Source organism: Salvelinus sp. IW2-2015, unplaced genomic scaffold (assembly GCF_002910315.2).
Source record: "Salvelinus sp. IW2-2015 unplaced genomic scaffold, ASM291031v2 Un_scaffold4291, whole genome shotgun sequence".
NCBI lineage: Eukaryota > Metazoa > Chordata > Actinopteri > Salmoniformes > Salmonidae > Salvelinus > Salvelinus sp. IW2-2015.
This window is the reverse complement of record NW_019945562.1, coordinates 28,313-35,471: the sequence shown is the minus strand read 5'-3', so window position 1 is coordinate 35,471 and position 7,159 is coordinate 28,313. Positions and strand designations below refer to the sequence as shown.

The 7,159-nt window shown below is 42.6% G+C and overlaps 1 long non-coding RNA gene across 1 annotated transcript; it reads right to left on the bottom strand.

Annotated features, from left to right (window-relative positions):
- Window positions 1-514: 514 nt before the first annotated feature.
- LOC139026277 (uncharacterized) lies at window positions 515-2,794 on the bottom strand. The gene is made up of 3 exons (XR_011478040.1): window positions 2,748-2,794; window positions 1,019-1,074; window positions 515-581 (listed from the first exon to the last, which is right to left on the bottom strand). It is a non-coding gene; the product is annotated as an uncharacterized lncRNA (long non-coding RNA).
- Window positions 2,795-7,159: the final 4,365 nt, after the last annotated feature.

Sequence of the window (7,159 nt, the reverse complement as noted above, 5' to 3'; positions counted from 1 at the left end):
TATCAGATTAGAGCCATCAAGGAGACTAGACATCTACCACCCACTTACCATTTTTTTATTAAAATTTTTTTTTCTATCAAGATTAGAGCCATAAAGGAGACAGACATCGTACCACCCCACTAACTACCTAATCAGATTAGAGCATAAGGGAGACTAGACATTTGACACCCCACTACCAACTATCAGTTAGAGCCATAAAAGGAGACTAGACATCTACCACCCCACTACCACTGTCAAGAGTAGAGCCATAAAGGAGACTAGACATCTACCACTAATCAGAAATTAGAGCCATAAAAGGACGACTAGACATCTACCACCCACTACTACTAATCAGATTAGAAGCCATAAGGGAGACTAAACATCTACCACCCCACTACCACTATCAGATTAGAGCCCATAAAGGCAGACTAGACATCTACCACCGCCACCTACTACTATCAGATTAGAGCATAAGGGAGACAGACATCTACCACCCCACCTACCACTATCAGATTAGAGCGCATAAAGGAGACTAGACATCTACCACCCCACTACCAACTATCAGATTAGAGCCATAAAGGAGACTAGACATCTATCACCCACTACCATATCAATTAGAGCATAAAGGAGACTAACATCTACCACCCACTACACTATCAGATTAGGAGCCATACAAGGAGCTAGACATCTACCACTATCAGATTAGAGCCACAAAGGAGACTAGACATCTACAACCACCAATACCTAATATCAGATTAGAGCCATAAAGGGAGACTAGACATCTACCACCCCACTACCACTATCAGATTAGAGCCCATAAGGAGACAAACTACCACCCGGCATACTTACTATCAGATTAGAGGCCATAAAGGAGACTAGAACATCTACACCCCACTACCACTAATCAGATTAGAGCCCATTAAAGGAGACTAGACATCTACCACCTCACTAAGCACTATCCAGATTAGAGCCAATAAGGAGACTAGACATCTACAGCCCACTACCACTATCAGATAGAAGCCAATAAAGGAGACTAAACTCTACCACTATCAGATTAGAGCCATAAAGGAGACTAGACATCTACCACCCCACTACCTACTATCAGATTAGAGCCATAAGGGAGACTAACATCTACCAACCCCACTAACCAACTATCAAGATTAGAGCCAATAAGAGACTAGACATCTACCACCCCACTACTACTATCAGATTAGAGCCAATAAGGGAGACATAAGACATCTACAACCCCACTACGCAACTATGCAGATTAGAGCCATAAAGGGACTAGACATCTACCACCCCCTAACCACTATCAGATTAGAGCCCATAAAAAGGAGACTAGACCATCTATGCACCCCACTACCAAAATATGCAGATTAGAGCCCATAAAGGAGACTAGACATCTACCACTATCAGATTAAGAGCATAAAGGAGACTAGACATCTACCACTATGAGATTAAGAAGCCATTAAAAGGAGATAGACATCTACAACGCCCAATACCTATATCAGAATTAGAGCCATAAAGGAGACTAGACATCTACCACCCCAATACAATATCAAGATTAGAGCCCATAAAAGAGACTAAACATCTACAAACCCCACTACTACTATCAGATTAGAGCCCATAAAGGAGACTAGACATCTACCACCTCACTAACCGACTATCAGATTAGAACCATAAAAGGAGAAACTAAGACATCTATCATCCCACTACCACTTGTCAGATTAATAGCCATAAAGGAAGAAACTAGACATCTACCACTATCAGATTAGAGCCATAAAGGAGGAACTAGCCATTATCACCGCCACTACCACTAATCAGATTAAGATCCATACAGAGACTAAGACATCTACCACTATCAGATAGAGGCATAACGGAGACTAAACATCTATCACCCCATTACCAACTATCAGAATAGAGCCAATAAAAGGAGACTAGACATCTATCACCCACTATCCACTATCAGATTAGAGCCATACAGGAGACTAGACATCTACCAACCCACTACCAACTATCAGATTAGAGCATAAAGGGACTAGACTCATCTACCACCCCAACTACACTATCAGATTAGAGCGGCATATAAGGAGACTAGACATCTATCACCCCACTACCAATTATCAGATTAGAGCCATAAAGGTAGACTAAGACATGCTACCACCCCACTACCACTATCAATTAAGAGGCCATAAAAGGAGACTAGACATCTACGCACATCAGATTAGAGACCATAAAGGAGACTAGACATCCCTACAACCGCCAAATACCTATATCAGATAGAGCCATAAAAGGAGACACTAGACAGCTACCACCCCACTACCATATCAGATTAGAGCCATAAAGGAGACTAAACTCTACCACCCCACCCTACTACTATCAGATTAGAGCCAAAAGGAGACTAAGACCATCTACCACTCACTACCACTACAGATTTAAACCATAATGGAGACCAGAACATCTATCATCCACTACCACATCAGATTATAGCCATAAGGAGACTAGACATCTACCAATATGAGATTAGAGCCATAACGGAACTAAACATCTATCACCCCACTTACCCTATCAAGAATAGAGCCATAAAAGGAGACTAGACATCTATCATCCCACCTACCACTATCAGATTCATAGACATAAAACGGAGGATAGACATCTGCGCACTATCAGATTAGAGCGCATAACAGGGAGACTAGACCATCTACCACCCCACTACTACTTATCAGATTAGAGGGCATAAGGGAGACTAGACATCTACAACCCACTACCACTATCAGATTAGAGCCATAAAGGAGACTAGACAATCTACCACCCAATACCACTATGCAGGTAGAGCCATAAAGGAGAACTAGACATCTACCACTTCAGATTAGAGCCATAAAAGGAGACTAGAACATCTAACCACCGCCACTACTACTATCAGATTAAGAGCCATAAGGGAGACTAAACATCTAACCACCCACTACCAACTACCAGATTAGAGCCCATAAAGGAGACTAGACATCTACCACCCCACTATTACTATCAGATTAGAGCCATAGGGAGACTAGACATCTAGCCACCCCTCTACCACTAATCAGATTAGAGCCATAAAGGGAGACTAGAACATCTACCACCCCACTTATTACTATCAGATTAGAGCGAATAAGGGAGACTAACATCTACCACCACACTTACCACTATCAGAATTTAGAGCCATAAATGAGACTTAGACATCTACCACTATCAGATTAGAGCCACAAATGGCGAGGGGAGACTAGAACGATCTACAACCACAATACCTATTAATCAGAATTAGAGCCATAAAGGAGACTGACATCTACCACCCCACTACCACTATCAGATTAAGACCATAAAGGAGACTAAACATCTACCAACCCACTACTACTAATCAGATTAGAGCCAAAAGGAAGACTAGAATCTTACCAACCCCACTACCATAATCAGATTAGAGCATAAAGGAGACTAGACATCTACCACCCTTCCACTACCACTATCAGATTAGAGCCATAAGGAGACTAAGACATCTAGCCACCCCACTACCACTAATCAGAGGTAGAGCCATAAAGGAGACTAAGACATCTACCACTAATCAGAATTTAGATCCATCAAGGATGACTAGACATCTACCACCCCACTAACTACTATCAGATTAAGAGCCATAAGGAGACTAGAACATCTACCACCCCACTACCACTATCAGAATAGAGCCATAAAGGAGACTAGACCATCTACCACCTCCTACCCTATCAGATTAGAGCCATAAAGGAGACTAGACAATCTATCACCCCACTAACCAATATCCAGATTAGAGCATACAATGAAGACTAGACATCCTAACCACCGCCACTACCACTATCGAATTAGAGCCATAAAGGAGATAACTAGACATCTACCACTATCAGAATAGAGCCAATAACGGAAGACTAGACATCTACAACCCCATACCTATATCAGATTAGAGCCATAAAAGGGAGACTAGACATCTACCAACAATCAACTACCATATCAGATGAGAACCATAAAGGAGACTAGACATCTATCATCCCACTACACTATCAGATTATAGCCATAAAGGAGACTAACATCTACCAACCTATCAGATAGAGCCAATAACGGAGACTAGACATCTATCACCCCACTAACCACTAATCAGATTAGATCCATAAAGGAGACTAGACCATTACTACTCACTATCAGATTAGAGCCATAACGGAGACTAACATCCTATCACCCCACTACCACCTATCAAGAAATAGAGCCATAAAAGGAGACTAGACATCTAACCACCCCCACTACCAACTATCAGATTAGAGCCATCAAAGGAGACTAGACATCTATCATCCCACTACCATATCAGATTAGAGCCATAAAGGAGACTAGACATCATACGACCCCACTACTACTATCAGATTAGAGCCATAAGGGAGACTAGACATCTACCCCCACTACTACTGTCAGATTAGAGTCCATAAAGGAAGACCTAAACATCTACACCTCACTACATATCAGATTAGAACCATAAAGGAAGACTAGACGATCTTATCATCCCACTACCAACTATCAGATTAGAGCATAAAGGAGAGCTAGACATCTATCACCCAACTAACCACTATCAGATTAGAGCCATAAGGAGACTAAAGACATCTTAACCCACCCCCACTCCAACTATCAGATTAGAGCCATAAAGGAGACTGACATCTAACCCTATCAGATTAGAGGCCATAAAGGAAGACTAGAACATCTACCACCCCTACTACCTATATCAAGATTAGAGCCATAAAGGAGCTAGCCATCTACCACTATCAGATTAGAGCCATAAAAGGAGACTAGACATCTATCATCCCACTACCACTATAGATTAGAGGCCATAAGGAGACTAACATCTACCACCCACTACCACTATCAGATTAAGCCATAAGGAGACTAGACATCTACCCACTATCAGATTAGAACCATAAAGGAGATAGACACTATCATCCACGTACCACTATCAGATTAGAGCCATAAAGGAGACTAGACATTTCACCCCACTACACTATCGATTAGAGCCATAAAGGAGAGCTAGACATCTACCACCCGCACTACCACTAATCGATTAGAGCCCATAAGGAAGACTAGACATCTACCCACCCCACTACCACTATCAGATTAGAGCCATAAAGGAGACTAGATATCTACCACTATCAGATTAGAGCCATAAAGGAGACTAGACATCTACAAACCCCACTACCTATATCAGATTAGAGCCAATAAAGGAGAACTAAGACATCTATCATCCCCACTACCACTATCAGATTATAGACATAAAGGAGACTAGAACATCTGCCACTATCAGATTAGAGCCATACGGGACTAAGACCATCTACCACCCACTACCACTTCAGAATTAGAGGCCATAAAGGAGACTAGACATTTCTACACCCCACTACCTAACTATCAGATAGGCCATAGAGGAGATAGACAATCTACCAACCGCCACTTCGTTTGTCCTGTAAAATAATTATCTGTTCAGTAATAGTAAAAGAAAAAATTGAAAAAAAAAAAAAAAGTGCGTGTACATAAAGAGAGAGATGCCACTGGCTTTTACTGAGCAGTGTCTGCCACTGCTTTTACTGCACCAGTGTCTGCCACTGCTTTTTCTTGCGCCAGTGTCTGCCACTCGCTTCTTGCGCCAGTGTCTGCCACTGCTTTTACTGCGCCAGTGTCTGCCACTGCTTTTACTGCGCCAGTGTCGGCCACTGCTTTACTGCGCCAGTGTCGCAACTGCTTTTTACTGCGCCAGTGTCTGCCACTGCTTTTACTGCACCAGTGTCCTGCCACTGCTTTTACTGCTCCAGTGTCTGCCACTGCGCCGCTGAGTGGGTCTGTTATGGTGTTTGCTGTTAGTACTGTAGTTGCATTGCAAATGGCACCCTACTCCCTATAGAATGCACTACTTTTGACCAGAAGAGTAGTGCACTATGCAGGGAGGAGGGTGCCATTTTGGACGCAGCCTGTGAATCAGTTCTCCCCAGCCGTGGTTTGCAGAGCCGGGTGTAATCTGGGATGCACACACAACACACACCACACACACACACACACACACAACACACACACCACACACACAACACACCACACACACACACACACACACACACACGCGCCGGAGACAGATGGTTTTAGAGCTGATGGCTGAGGGATAAATAGGGTCGTGTGCTAAATGGGGACAAGCTTCCACGGGCCACTCCCTTGGACGGCAGTAGGAGGAGGAGTGGGTGGGAAGGTGTGTCCAAACTTTTGACTGGTACTGTATGTCAATGTGTACATATATATATTATATGTACACATTTATATATATATGTATATATATATATATCTGTAAAAACAAACCAGATAATATTAATGTCCTTCAAAGAGGGGAGAGGTAATAAAAGAATTATAACAGAGTGGGTTTTCTTGCTTTCCTCTATTATCTTTGTTTGGAGTGAAGAACCGTTTTAATATCTAGGGCCAAGGACCTCTCTATACAGTATTATCACAACGCTTATATGCCAATATAATATGAATTGAAACTCTCACAACGATAGTACTGCTGCTGCAGAAGGACAAGAGAGAGCCATGACAAAATTACAATGACATTAAAAAGTAATCATGGAAATAATAGTGATGAGAAAAAAGTGGCTGGCAATTTATTCAATTTTTTAAAAGAAAGAGAACAAGAAATTAAAGACAAATACTGGAGATTTGGTGCAGGTACAACCGACTAGCGCCCCAAAAAATACTGCGATATTGTAAAAAATAATATTGCGCTGTATCCCCAAAAATACATCCCCATCATGACTGTATCGATTTCCCCCCCCCCCATCACTAATTTAACCTCTGACCCCTTACCTGTCATCCCTTAGGGACGGCCCCTGTGACAGCCAGGAAGCTAGGTGTGTTTATGGAAGGAGAGCCCAACGAACCAGCCAGCAGCACGTCCAATCAGATCCTGGTGTGTTTCCGTAGCAACACAGAGAAAAGTGGACTATTCCAAATCAACTATCAAGGTTTGTATCATCTCCATCACCACCCTGTCTGTTCTCTGTCTGTCTGTCCTGTCTGTCCTGTCTGTCTGTCTGTCTGTCCTGTCTGTCTGTCCTCTGTCTGTCTGTCTGTCTGTCTGTCTGTCTCTGTCCTGTCTGTCTGTCTGTCTGTT